Below are 15,410 nucleotides of genomic sequence, written 5' to 3'. Positions count from 1 at the left end.
GATCAGGGCTTGATCCATCACCGTTTTTTAGCTCACTGCACCATCCCAGCTCAGAACCTGGCTACATGCAAATTAGTCTGTCCCTGGCCCAGTGCATCATGGGAAACGATTCAGCCCCCCCCCTTTCTGAATCGTTTTGTCCACCATAAGCGTGGAAGGGTATGCTCAGACATGAGTCCCTTGCTCACTGCACCATCAGGATTCCAGCAAGCCGGGCCAAAGACGGCTGTAATGCCAGAAACCAGTCCCCGGAAGCTTGTTTCCTTTCCAGTAAAAGAATTGGCTTGGTAGTTTGGTCTGCCCTGTTCCCATGATGGATCGCTGGGGGCCCTGTGGTGCCAGAGCTGCCGGCATCAAAGGCCTAGAACCCCCAGCCGTGTCCGGCGGAGTCAGGCTGCCTGAAAATGGAATGGAGGACTTTGTAAAATGTACGAACTTAGGCAGGGGTCGCTCTGGCTCCCGGGAAGGGAGGGAAACTCGGAGCTGACTCTACAGGCTCCACGGGCGGAGCTAAAGGATGACAACCTTCTGAGTCCCGTCGGCCGACGGACGGGGAAGAGGCGAAGAGCGACGGTACTTCTTCGCCTTCTTTTTGTGCTTCGACTTACCCAATGACGAAGGAGGAATGATGGTGGTGACTCTGCGACTGGTCCCGCAACCACCCTCTCCACCTCAAGCAGCGCGGGGCTGACTGCCGGGTCTCCAGAAGCTTTCGGGACCACTCCCGCTCCGACTGTCGGCCCATGAATCACACGTTCATGGCCGACAGTCCGAGCACAACTTTGGGTCGTGGTTGCACTCCAGGCACACAAGGTGTGGGTCCATAACGGACAATAACTTGTGACAGGAGTCACAAGGTTTGAAGCCGGCCTGACAATGTGACATCCCTGTACACAGGAGTTGAATGACTCGAAAGATGTCGATGAAAAGTCGAAAAAGTATTAGTCCAAAAATGACGAAGGGATCTGCGCTGGCTGGCGCCGAAAAAGAAAGAACTGTCATTAGTGTGCTGGGTCGGCGTCTAAGTAGATACCGGACGTCTTTCCGGCTATCACGATGCTGACGACGAAAGCGGAGTCAACTGATGCCACCTACCGATGCACAGGGGTACTGCTGAAGAAATATTCTCCGGGTCCAGTCTGATGCCTGGAGGTAAGTTTAAGGTAAAGAATCTATAACTAAAAGTTTCTTTCAGATAGAATCGTTCTTTTTGTTGATTATTAAGCTTGACACATTTTATTGACTGGACACATACACGATCCTCTGGAAGGGCATGCATGGATTTCTTTAGGAATACTTAATTTGTTTTTCATGCACTTCTTACAAAAGGATGAATATGTCCTGATCATTGTGCAACCTATGTCTTAAAGTATTCAACCTCAGTGAATGATTTTCTTCGGAGGCCTTCCTGGGGGCTTGAATCTTCCTTGCTGACCCACCCAAGGCTTAGTATAACTGTTCCCAGGCCTTTTTTGGTTAACCTAGGGACAGTGGATGAGATGAAGCACAGAGAGCTTAAAGATATATACAGTATTTGGTAAGGCTCAAAATTAGAGACAGAGTACCAAATAAACTATCAGAAGGCTGTCAAGAAAGTTATTCGTTCGTTGAATTTACGCTGATAGTTACCATTCTGAAAGAGGAAATAGGAGGTAACCCTTAACCTGCAGTGATTCAGCCACTGTTATTTGGGCACTTACTAACATAGTGTAGATACTGCTTCACTTATTTGCCTCATTAGTAGGTGTCAACAATAATATTCTGCATTGACTCCTGGTTTGATATGTACCTATTGAGAGCCAGAAGGATTAGTTACTTACCTGTAATCCTAGTTCTCTTCCAGGGGTTTACTCATCAAAGTCATAAGCACTGAATAGTCCCGCCCTCGTGCGGGACCCCGGAGCAATAGCCAATAATATGCATATATCTACATATATATCGATCGATCTATCTATCTATCTATCTATCTATCTATCTATCTATCTATATATATATATATATATATATATAATATGCATATACATATACATATGCAGCCCAAAATAACCATACTAGGCTCAAAAGACTGTCCCCAAATGCCTGAAAAATCTTTACATTTGTTAAATAAAGACATATAAATTACATTATATGAAAATGCAAAGAAGAAAGCACTGACTTTGTTGACTTTGAAACACACAACCTTTATTTTCAAAGGTAAAACAGGCAGGATCATAGAGGCAGCTTTAGCCTAGGTAGGCTGCATTGTAACAATAGGAAAAAAAACTGGCGCCGTGCCTTTAAGACCTCTATGAGCCTCCAGGCTCCCATCATGCACCACAGGTGACAGTTAGGTCAGTTCTTTTGAACGGCGTATAACAGTGTAATCACAGCATGGGTAACATGTAAAATAGCCAGTTCTGGTATTCGTCCGGGGAGGAGGGTGGGTGTGCTTATGACTTTGATGAGTATACCCCTGGAAGAGAACTAGGATTACAGGTAAGTAACTAATCCTCCTCTTCCAGGGGATACTCATCAATAGTCATAAGCACTGAATAGAGTAGCAAGCCCATCCCATACCCTGCGGGCGAACACCAGATCTTCTAAACATCACACTACTATATGTATTACCCAAACAAATTCCTCAGGGATACCTGACCAACTTGGGCATCCGCCTGAGTATCAGAATCAAGGCAGTAATGGCGGGCAAAGGTGTGAACTGACCGCCACGTAGCTGCCTTACAAATTTCATGCACAGGAACATTTTTAAGCATTGCTATAGTAGCAGCCTTCCCTCTAGTGGAGTGCGCGCTCGGTCTACCCGGGAGCTGCTTTCGTGCCAAATGATAACATAACAAAATGCATGACACAATCCATCTAGAAATGGACCTCTTAGAAGCAGGCAAGCCCGTATTCAGAGGACCGTAGTTCACAAACAGATGATCAGACTTTCTGATACTTTTAGTTTTATCAAGGTAAAACTTCAAAACCCTTTTCAAATCCAAAGAGTGCAGAGCTTTTTCTGCTGAAGAGCTCAGATTAGCAAAAAACGTAGGTAGTGTCACTGATTGGTTTATGTGAAAATCTGAGATTACCTTAGGAAGAAATCTCGGATGAGTCCGAAGCACCACTCTATTCGCATGGAAAACGAGATAGGGTTCTGGTGCACAAAAAGCCTGAATCTCGCTCACCCTGCGCGCAGAAGTGATAGCCACAAGGAGGGAGACATTCCATGTCAGATGTTGAAGAGAAGCTTTATGTATAGGTTCGAATGGGGGACCCATCAACTTAGACAAAACCACATTAAGCTCCCAAGGAGGAGAGGGAGCCCTCACAGGAGGATACACCTTCTAGAAAATCCTTCACAACTGGCATTTGAAAGAAAGAAACCTGAGTAGGGGACTTTCGATATGCTGTTATTGCTGCCAGATGGACCTTAATAGATGAATACTGCAAACCTGCTTTGGCCAAAGAAAGTAAGTATGGTAACAGTACCTGTCCCTGACCTCGAACCGGGTCATGACCTTCAGCAGCACACCACTTGAAAAATCGCTTCCACTTGAAAGCATATGTCTTTCTTGTAGAAGCTCTCCTTGCCTCTTTTAAAATGAACATACAGTCCTGAGAGAGACCTAGATGACCATACTGGACGAACTCAGGTACCATACTGCTAGCTTCAGGGACGGCAGGTTGGGGTGGAACACCCTGCCGTTCTCTCTCGTCAGCAGATCCAGACAGCAAGGAACCCTCTTGTGCAGCACTTTGGAGAGATGCAGGAGATCCGGGTACCAGCATTGGCGAGGCCGATCCGGAGCTACCAGAATCATGTCTGTCTTGGACTTGTACAGTTTCTTGACCACCAAGGGAATGAGTGGGATCGGTGGAAAAGCGTAGAGTAATGTCTCTGACCAGTCTATCCACAGAGCATTCCCCTTGGATCCTTGTTGTGGGTACCTGGATGCGAAGACGCGGCATTTTGCGTTTTCGGCGTCCGCAAAGATATAGATTTCTGGTAACCCCCAGGTTTGGAAGACATCTCTTATTACTTCGTCTTTTAAAACCCAGTCGTGTGCTTCTGCGAAGTGTCTGCTTAGTTCGTCTTCTTGGACGTTGAGAACACCGGGCAGATGGACAGCTGAAATCTTCATACCCTGAGCCAGAAGCCACTTCCAGATTGCTTGTGCTTCCAGCGACAGGGGCCTGGATCTCGTTCCGCCCTGCTTGTTCAGATAGTACATTGTTGTTGTATTGTCCGTCTGAACAAGCAGAGAGGTTGTCTTGAGCACAGGGAAGAAAGCCTTGAGAGCTAGATGGACAGCTCTGAGCTCCAACATGTTGATATGATACAACTTTTCTTTTCTTTCTCCGACCACACTCCTTGAACTTGAAGTGACTCCAGATGGGCACCCCAACCCTGCAGGGACGCATCTGTCACCAGGTATCGTTTGGGCATGTCCTCCTGAAAAGGTACTCCCACAACCAGATGATTCCGCTGCATCCACCATTGAATGGAGATCCTCACTGACAGAGGTAGTGACAGTTTGTCTTCCCAACGGTTTGAAAACTGGGACCACTGATCCTCCAGCGACTGCTGCAGAGGTCTCATGTGCAGCCTGGCGTTTGGAACGAGGAAAATGCAAGACGCCATGGACCCTAGCAGCGACGAAATCTGTCTGGCTGTTGGTCGAAGAGTCTTTAACATTGTTTGACACTTGAGGAGAATGGAGGATAGTCTCTCCTCCGAAGGACACTCTTTTGCGTCCTTTGAGTCCAGAAGTGCGCCCAGATAGTGAATCCTCTGCGTGGGATTGAGGATAGACTTTTTGAAGTTCACGTGCAGACCTAGTCTTCGCAGCTGATGAATACAAAACGTGAGATGCTGCTGAAGTAGAACTGGAGAGGCACTCTTTAGCAGCCAATCGTCTAGATAGGGATAGACAAAAATATGTCTCTTCCTTAGGAAAGCCGCTACGACTGCCATGCACTTTGAAAAGGTGCGTGGAGCTGACTTTAGCCCGAAGGGCAAGACTGCGAACTGGTAATGACTGGTTTGTATGCAGAACCTTAGAAACTTCCGATGCTTTGGGGCAATGGGGATGTGAAAATACGCATCTTGAAGATCTATTTAGCACATCCAGTCCTTTTGATGCAGAAGTGGAATTATTTGATGTAACGCCAGCAATCTGAACTTTTCTCGCCAAATGAACTGATTGAGGCGCCTGAGATCTAGTATGGGCCTGAACTCCTTGTTTGGACCTATCTTTTGAACTAGAAAGTAACAGGAGTAAACTCCTTGTCGACGTTGTGTCCTTGGGACCTCCTCGATGGCCTTCTTTAGGAGTAACACAGACACCTCCTGCTTCAAAAGGTGAAGTTGATGGAATACAGTCTTTTGAGGAAGAATGGAAGGGGGAGGAAACTTGAATCTGATTGCATATCCATTTTGCACAATATTCAGCACCCATCTGTCGTTTGTGATGTTTTTCCACTCCTCCAGGTAAAAACGCACACTTCCCCCCACCGGAGTGGTCTACGGGCTCAGGGGAAGCAAACACTCACTGCTTTTGCTGTTGTTGCTTGTTTCCAGGAGCAGACTGTCTGGATATGCCGCCACTTCCTCTACCAGGACGACGCTGGGAGAACTGAGATCTTCCTTGATTTTGCTGCGAAGACCATTGAGGGGTTTGAACCCTCTGCTGGCCCTGTCTCCGATCATAAGGACGGTATTTTCTCTTAAAATTGTCCTTTCTCTTTTCGAGACCTACAGCTCTCACAGTATCCAGATCTGTCTTCATTTTTGACATCTCATCGTCTGCATGAGATCCAAAGAGCGATTTTCCATTAAACGGCAGGTTTAAAATGCGGTGTTGGGCTTCAGGCTTAAGGCCCGTAAGTCTTCGCCAAGCTGAGCGCCTTGCGCAAAGACCATGAGCATAGCCATGCGTAGACAGATCGGAAGCATCTGCAGATGCGCTAATCACCTGATTAGTCACTAGCCCACCTTCATGAAGGATTTCCAGGAAGTCATTCTTGTCTTCTTTGGGAAGTTTTTCAGCCTACCGGGATAAGGAATCCCAAAGTGCGCGGTCATAGCGACCCAACAAAGCGGAGGCGCTGGCGACCTTCATGTAGGAAGCAGAAGTGGCACACATTTTCTTCCCTACCGAATCCATAGTTTTGCTGCCCTTGTCTGGGGGAACAGATGAGGACGTGGATCCGTTCTGATTTTTAAGAGCCGCTGAGACGATGACCGAATCAGGTTGTGGCTCAGATCTTAGAAATAACGGGTCATTGTCTGGAGCCCTATACTTCTTTGCGATTCGTGAGGGAACCGCTCCCAAAGAAGCAGGAGTCAAGAACTTATGCTCAGCAGGCTCCAATAGACCTGGCACCAGAGGAAGTAAAGGTCTCAACGATAATCTTTGATGCAATGTCTCGAAGATAACCGTAGTCTTCGTAGTAGAGACAGGCATTTCTATATTAAGTTTCGCTGCTCCACGGCAAAGAACCTCATTAAATGTGATTATGTCATCAATCGGCGATATCCTACTTGGAGGAGTCGACGACAACGTCGGTGAGTAATTTCTCCTCGAATCCGTAGACTTTGTCGAAGATCTTGTATCACGTCTCTTGGATGAACGGTGATGTGAAGACCTCGGAGAAGGTGAAGTCCGCCTTCTCGCTGATGGAGATTTCCTCTGCGGAGTGCGCTCACGCCTCACAGGAGACTGGATCACTCGTAAAAGAGGTGACCTTGATCTTGACGCGGGCCTTTCAGACACCGGCGACCTGGACCTAGACCTTGGAAGGTTGATTCTCCTTATCTTCCAGTCTCTTAGTTCTCCCAACCATTGTGGAGAGATACTAGCCCCTGTAGGTGAAGGCGCTCTTGAGGGCTCTGGGGAGATTTGTACAATCTTCAGCCCAGGGGAGGAAGAAGAACTCCCCGAAGAAGCCACAGAAACCTGAGATCGTTCTTTAAAAAAAGTTCTAGGCCTCTTAGCTGCAGGAGACCTGGACTGCGGTCTCCTCGACGTCGATCTTTCCAAAGGCGATCTTCTCGAAGGTGTCCTTCTCGACGGCGACCTCCTCGGCGACGACCTCCTCGGCGACGATTTCCTCAACGGAGACACCCTCGTGTAGACTTTCTCGACGGCGACCTCCTCGACGTCGAGTGTCTCTTAGGTGATGGCATCATGTGCCTTGACGACGGCGCTTTTCTCGGCGTCGTGTGCCTCGACGCCATCTGACCTGGGCTCTTCGACGTCGAAACCTCCAATGCCCGGTTCGACGTCGATGTCATAGCGCCTCTCGACGGCGAACTTGACTGACCTTTCGAGCCTCTCGACGGTGAACGTCGACGTCGGTGAGACGACGTCGAGTCCCGTCCTCTCGTAGCCGTAGGGGAGCCAGACTTGGATCGTCTACGCTCATGGCGTTTCTCACCTCTCATCGACGGCGAATTCTTCTTCGACGGCGACTTAGACGTCGATGGAAGACGTGGCGCTGATTTCGACGATTTTGAACATACCGGAACATTAGAAGAAGATCTGTCCCTCGAAGTTGACGGGGAACAATGTTTTCTCTTCTCCCCTATTTCCTTACGTTCTTTTTGCTGAGAAGAAGGTTTTCTGGAGTGAAAGTCTTCTCTTCCACTCACGGTTTCTCCTCTGTCATGCAGGAACTGAAGCCTGCTCTTCTCTCTCTCTCTTAAAGTTCTGTTCGACAACTTGCTGCAATGGTAGCAAAGTTCTGGCTTGTGTGTAGATGGAAGATAAGCCACACAGACCGAATGTGGGTCTGACTTAGACATTTTTTTACCACAGGCCGAACACTTAATAAATAAGGCCGGCATTGTGACTGGAAAAAAAGGCCAAAAAACCACATAAAATTGTTTATTTAGTCAGATAATGACTAAAGACATTGAGTAAAGACAAAAAATTGAAAGAACTACCAGAAGAAAGTGAAATAATATCACCAACTGGCGAGCTCAATGCTCCAGGATCCTCACAGAAGGAGCCGGAAAAAAGAACTGACCTAACTGTCACCTGTGGTGCATGATGGGAGCCTGGAGGCTCATAGAGGTCTTAAAGGCACGGCGCCAGTTTTTTTCCTATTGTTACAATGCAGCCTATCTAGGCTAAAGCTGCCTCTATGATCCTGCCTGTTTTACCTTTGAAAATAAAGGTTGTGTGTTTCAAAGTCAACAAAGGTAGTCCTTTCTTCTTTGCATTTTCATATAATGTAATTTATATGTCTTTATTTAACAAATGTAAAGATTTTTCAGGCATTTGGGGGCAGTCTTTTGAGCCTAGTATGGTTATTTTAGGTGTATATATATATATATATATATATATATATATATATATATATATATATATGGCTATTGCTCCGGGGTCCCGCACGAGGGCGGGACTATTCAGTGCTTATGACTTTGATGAGTATCCCCTGGAAGAGAACATGCTTTCCACACAGCTCATCGGAAGCTCTGAATGCAATTGTGGCCCCATCAACAATTTGCGTGTCCTATGGCAGATTACAGTTGGATCCAGCTTGCAATGAAACGTGCAGGCTGACTTAGGCATTTTGGCTTTTATTTACAAAACAAGTTCTTTGGAAGTAGTGTCAGCAATATTCAGGTTTTGTCCATGTAGATTAAGAGATTGGGGATTTACATTCATCTTTATGAGTGTTTTGGTACATTTGGAAAAACTCCTTTTCTTGGACTGCTTTTGGTGGCAAGTGTTGCATCTGTCTGTCTTTGTACACCATGCAATAACCCTGGCCTGTTTGCAGATCCAAGACATAAAATACATGGTATTTTTGCACATGGAAAGTTTGGAGATTATGTTTTCATTGACAAGGCAACCAGGACCCAATATATCCAGTACAAGAATTTCCCCCGCACCTCCCCAACAGATTGGCTACAGTCACATTCACATAGTATGCATCTAATATATATTTGCATTCACTAGTAAGATATTGTATGCTTCTAAAATGTTTTTCATCAACACCAAATGAGTACAATTGACTAAAATGCAAATCTGAGCAATCTCTGTGGACAGGATAACGCCACTTAAAGGCTGTCATATACTTTCTTGCTTACCCCCCAAAAAATTAACTTTAATGTCAGCTTTTCCTTCGTTATTAACGTCCAAGAACATGAACATTCATGGATGGTCAGGATCACTTTAGTTTTCCATTTCTGAGCTATTAATTGCGTAGCAGCCATCAACATATTAGTAACCAATCTTCAGTCTATTACAAACAGCTGTCTCATTTCAGATGGCATTAGGATTTACAATATCGCAGTTTGATCAGAATTCAATAGCTATCCTAATATGTCTTAAGATGCCCTTCCTGTAAATTTGCAGGTGCGGACAAGACATTCAAATATGCAGATCATCTATACCTTGTCCACATTCGCGCCAACCTTTCTCCTCTACTTTACTGTACATATGTTTCAGCTTCATTGGGTGATGTGTCATAACACCATATGTTTATACATTAATTCCCTGTTTTGAACACTTGTACATATAGACAGGATATCAGTCCAGATTTTCTGCCATAGATGGAGAGAGATGTCCAAACCTAAAATATGCAGCTATCTTTTCATATTTGCCCAAGGAATGCTAGCGCCTACGTCAGTCAGTGTCGCGTAGATATTAGAAATAAGACCTTTTAGCGTTGTGTAAGTAGCAAAGAGTTTTCCCACGGAGTAGAGCTCTAAGAACTGCTATCTCTGGAGCCAGACCCAGTGTTGCAATTGAAAGTATTGCATGTACTCTCATTCTCTAACCTGAAAGTCCATTTTTTAATGTTTTAATCTTATTTCCTTGGAACGTTTTCATCTGACTTCCCAAGCAAAGGTCTCGAAGCAATCTACAGCCTACAACGAGTTTTGGAATTCAACTGGACCATAGGGTAAACAGAAAAGTCCACCTGAAACGAACCGTCTCCTTTGGAGTTCTACAGTTATCAGCATCAGCATTCTGTTTTTTATTCAGTGAGCTCTGCAAGAGGTCATGGCACAGTTCTATTGCTTGGCCCTGAAAAGTGAGGTATTCACTCTTCCTAGCATCCCTCATTATTCCATCCTTGAGCTGCGAGGATCCCAGTTTATTAATTATATATCTAGGTCGGGCATCTGGTAATTCTTGCGGGGAGACCACTAACAATGGGGATCACAAAATTCTGGTCTTTCTTTCATATGGACCTGAAAAGATTCACACAATATTGGACAACATTCAACCCCACTTCAGCTTCTCCCATATTTGTATCCGTATGTTGTTCCTGCATGATATTTCTTCCATATAAGTGCATTTACCCCATATAGCTTTTATTTCCTCATCCATTAAGGCTCGGATCTATTGAGATTTCTCTATTTTTTTTTTTATTTCGGAGTTTTTATTTCCTCAGTTATTGCGATTATGTCCTCCTCATATGTGTCCACAATCTGCCCCACAGCTTAGACTTGCTTGGACATCTCAGAGAGGGCTGTTGATATGCCAGTCTTTAAGGATTGCAACAGTGTTGCATCGATATATGAGATTTTCTAATGCAAATCTGACAAGCAGCTTTCGAAGTCCTCTTTCGTGAGTGCTGGGGCGGCCTCTGTTTTTTGACATCATCATCCTTCGCCTGGCCATATGCATAGTACTTTCTGAGTTCTTAGGCAATTTACTCTCCTGTCCAAACAGGCAATTTTTTAGATCTTATTGTTCTCCAGTGTTTTTTTTAAAACTTTGAGTTCAAACCAGGGCAAAATTTGAGAAGCTTTCTAGTCGACCAGGTTTGCACCCTGCCGTAGATCACAATGTCCTTGCCTCACATATAACGAATGACACACAATGCACTATTGTTTCAAGTCCCCTCCACGACTTTGAACTCAGACCAGCCAAAATCAGTGCCTTTGTTGTGCTTGTAGCCCTGAGGCGAAGTGTCAATGGCCAACTTCTAGAACATATTAAGTGCTCATTAAGCAGAATGTCTTGCTTTTCTAAGGTCTCCAATTGTTGTAGGTCAGGAACTTCTCGGTGGTTAACCAGCTCCTTTCTCACAGGCAGCCTAGTGTGAGCACGGAGTAATCAGTGGCTCTATGCATGCACATCATTCAAATCAAGGCCGACCCCGCTTTGGTTTGCCCCATTAAAATGAAGGCCCCGAGATGGCTGGCATAACCTGGTCAAGCCTGTCGGGAGAAAGGTGTCAGTTCTCTTGCAGCACACACTCATCAGTCAGGACTGTGGCATATACTCTCCCTGAATCTTATTATCATGGTGAGAGCATGCATCTTTGCAGCTAGGGCCTGAAAATGGGGACACAAGGCAACAGCCCCAAAAGAAAGATGCCATGCGCGCCTCCATACATGCCTATTTGAATTTGTTCCTGATGTAGTAGGAGTTATTTCTGCGATTTGAAGAATGCTACTCAGCACGGGATTACAGTTTTTTCCCATCTGCTGGTGCTGCTTAGGTTTTGTGGAATGGTTTTCCTGAAGACACCAATGTCCAAATTGTCTCTTCTCAAACACCTTCTCTTCAATCAACATCCTTCTCCTCTTCATACTCCCATTAAGGATATGCTGGATTCAGCTGGTAATGCCTACTTGAAAGAAGAAGGTGACACACACTGGTATGGTGTTGCCTAAAGCCCACACAGGTTGGATCCCACACCATCCCATATATTGTGTGGCCCCCACTAACAGGGCAGGTCTTGCCAATGAGGTGCCTGGACTCTCTTCCAAAGCTAGGCAGGTAAGTACAAGCACTGTGATTTCAGACTTTAGCAAGAGAAGCTTTAAAGGTCTACGCTCTAGTGACTAAACCCACAGCTGAAAGTGTTGTTATGCCCGTCTTGCTCAGGCTGGGTTCAGAGAGTTGCAGTGACTCAAACATGAGCAGAGCTTAATGTGTGAAAAGATTGATGGGACCCTGCCCCAAGACTTTTTTTTGTTGGTGGACCTCTGCACAGCTCTTCGTCACCTCAAGTGTAAAGAGGAGAAAGAATGAACTCTGTCAGCCGGTCTTCATTGACCTCAGAACATGCCTCGCGAAGAGAGTCAAGTGGGGGAATGGAAAATGGTAGGTGGTTGGGTCCTGTCCTTTGAAGGGACCAGGCAGATGTTGAAAACAAGCCATGAACTTTGATAACACAGTGATGAAGAATCTGAATATCCCCCACAGCATCACTGGGCTGCAAATCAACTCCAGTCCTTGCCCAATTTTAATAATCAATATGGCCCATGGGAACAAAAGGACGGTTTTTCAGTGAACTGATAGTCATTCCTCTTTTGCCATAAAACAAAATGGCAATTAAATTAAACAAGCATTGGCAAAGCCAAAAGGTCTTGCCTATGCAAGAGCTATTGGCTTTGCCAATATATTTTAGATTAGGTTGTACAGCTGCAACATGGACAAGAAGAGGGTGGGGGGGGTGGGAGGGAATAAGCAACATGGACAAGTTAGGAAACAACACTTAGGATAAGAAGCAACAGGAATAGGAGAAGAAAAAAAAGAAGCAATACGACAGGAAGAAAAAAAGAAAAAAAAGATAAACGGTACCTCCATCAAATCGTGACCAGTGGAAGAACATTAAATCAAGATAGAAGCAATCAGTGCTTGGTCCATGCTCCTCACTAAAGAAGAGAAGGTGAAACCGGCACACACTGGCCAATAACAAGTCAGCAAGTAAGAGTGACAATGAAGCCAACAAATGACAAACAGTGGGCGAGCTCAATGCCCCTTCTAGAGAACAACATCTCTGCATCTGTGAGTGCTTGCGCTGATGCAGACAAGACTTAAAATTTAATGTTGTTCTTTTTCTTCATCTGGAATTTGAAAAAGCAGTATGCTAGAATGTGTGTTACAGCAGTAGAGAAGGAGGGGAGCATGAACGTGGCTGGCACACGAAAAACCACCATCGCAGCATTTCAACCTCTAGAAAAAACTGGGAACACCCTCCCACCCCCCCCCCACTCCCACAATAAAATACCACGTATGGGTTCCACCATTTAATATGACCATGCGGTATACGAGAGAACTCTCTCGTTCCTACATTGGCTCAATGCAACTCCACGGGAGCAGTTCAGTTTCCATGGCAATTCCGTAGCAACCACCAGACAGTCCATGACGTGGCAAGAGAGCTCGCTCCTAGCCCACTGAGACGAGACTCTGGAACTTCCGGCACCCTCATTTACAACGTGAGGGGTGGCACGTCCGGGACCATCTCAGAGTCGCGCCCCTGGCTGCCACCAATCACCTTCCATCTAGACCAGACAAGCGTGGCCACACCCGGAAACGCCACAAATAAAGAATACTTTTGGAGTGGGAGAGGAATTTTATCTTTAAAGTTGTGCCCCCATATACCCAGTCTTCATAAGTGCTCCCTGAAACATGGTTGAGCCCATCCCGACCTTTAGGATCTGGGGTGAACCCGATAATGAAGCATGTCACTTCTAGAGTGAGTGAGGGTTGTATTAAGAAAAGGGTCTCTTTCCCTGCCACCCACAATAGTGGGTCGGCTACCACCTGGCGGGCTGTTCATCCCCGTTCTCTTCACCTCTTCAATAGGAACCATTTTGGTTCCAGAGCAGATACTATTTGTTTTTTTGGGGAGCATTATGTCTCTTATAAATTCACTGTGAGTTGTGACTCATGTGCATTGGTGTAACCCAACCCTCCTCAAGCAGATCAGAACATATCCTCATTCTCTGGAGCCTAAGATAAGGTGACCAGGCTGAGGAAAGAGTATTTGAAAGTTAAACTGCAATTCGTTTGAGATTATTTGTTATCCAGTATGTTGATTTTTAGACAACTATTTCAAACTTAGTGAATTTTCAAGTTCCCAAATATAAATATTCCGATGGCACTGCTGCATTTTAGGAGCACAAATAGGGTAGCTATGATTTTTAGCTTTTTCCTACAGCAAAATGTAGCCCACAGGGCAACATTAACAATAGCAGTTTCCAATGAATAGTGTTAGCCTCAGTGGGTTACATACCCCCTTTTAGTGTACATAACGCTGTGTATACAACAAATGCGTTTAGTCTGAACATTGAAGACACTGATAGGTTGTAAGAAACCAGGATTAAATGGTTTTAAAGTTCTCACACTGATTTTATATGTCAAAAATGCAAGAAAAACACATCTATGTCACCATTACGTGTGTATCGTCTGTAAACAAAAAACGGGGTTCATTCAGTGCAAATGTTGCTATCTTTTCTGGAAATGAGTGAATGCTTTCACTTCTGGCAAAACCACTAGCTGTCAACACGTGAACCTAAAAAGTGTAACCTTGTGTTAACATACAGAACACATTTGGATGCAAAAGCGTCTTATGGCGGTAGCATGGGGTACAGGAAAGACAGAAAAGCTACACAGACTGAGGGGCATGTTTTTGTGGCACAGTACTGGATGGGTAGCTCTATGCCATTTACATGCACAGTAATTATGCGTATCCTTTTATGAAATACTAACTGTAGGTGTTGGCATTTGGTGCACAGTAAATGATGCTGCCGTCGTTATCGATAGTAGTACCATTGACCTGGCCCTGTCAAAGAATTGTGAAGAAAGAAAAACAACAACAACAACGGCCATTTTAATTTTGTTGACATGTGAATAATACCTATGTAGTAGTTTATCACGGTGTGAAGGAGTCGCAACACTTAAAGGGTCCTTTCAACCTCATCCCATCCACCATACACCTGTCAACGGGACAACATGTTGCACCATCAGCCAGGCGCACACACACTGTTTTTCGAATAATGCACTGGGCATGGGAGGGGATAAGAGCCCGATGAGACAGCGGTCATGGCATCACCTTGCTGATCGTGACAGATGAAATAAAACTTGATGGGTACAAACACTGAAAGAAATTAACATGACAGCTGTGTTCCGAAATTGCACTGCCGGTTATATCCAAGGAGCACTATGCAAAACAGACCCGATCTCAAACACAGCCGGCAAAGAAATTCTGCGCTCAGATACAAAGAGTTAAGGAGATCAATAAGCTAATCAATGTAAGAAAAAGCTGTCTAAATATAGTAAAAAATGAAATAAACTGACACTTTAAACCACCAGAGCATCTAAAAAATGTATAAGTGCATTCAACTAAGGCAATTAGGTCGATATGAAGATAATGTAGGTTGAAATATCGGCACAAAAATACTTACTGTACTTGGCTTGGGTTGAGTTACTTCATGTAAGCTCTTTCCTTATGTACATCTACACAACCAGCCTGTAACAACAGATTAAGGAGCAAATGCAGCCAGGAGAGACAGCGTAAGGCAGGTAGCATATTAACTGGTCCCCGGATGCTTGTTTCCGGTCTAGGGAAGTCCTGGCTTAGCAGTTCGGGCTGGACTGTTCCCATGCGACACAGGGTCAAGACTGATTTGCAAATGGCTGGGTCTGAACTGAGGTGGCAAAGTGAGC

General features: G+C 45.1%; 1 protein-coding gene across 8 annotated transcripts in view; it reads right to left on the bottom strand.

Annotated features, from left to right (window-relative positions):
• Nucleotides 1–15,410, bottom strand: part of RNF130 (ring finger protein 130) — an 839,118-nt gene that overhangs the window by 187,957 nt on the left and 635,751 nt on the right. The gene's annotated exons all lie outside the window — the stretch shown is intronic.

The sequence above is a fragment of the Lissotriton vulgaris genome, chromosome 7 (genome assembly GCF_964263255.1).
Source record: "Lissotriton vulgaris chromosome 7, aLisVul1.2, whole genome shotgun sequence".
Classification (NCBI taxonomy): domain Eukaryota; kingdom Metazoa; phylum Chordata; class Amphibia; order Caudata; family Salamandridae; genus Lissotriton; species Lissotriton vulgaris.
Note: the sequence above shows the minus strand (reverse complement) of the source record. Positions and strands in the feature narration are given on the sequence as shown.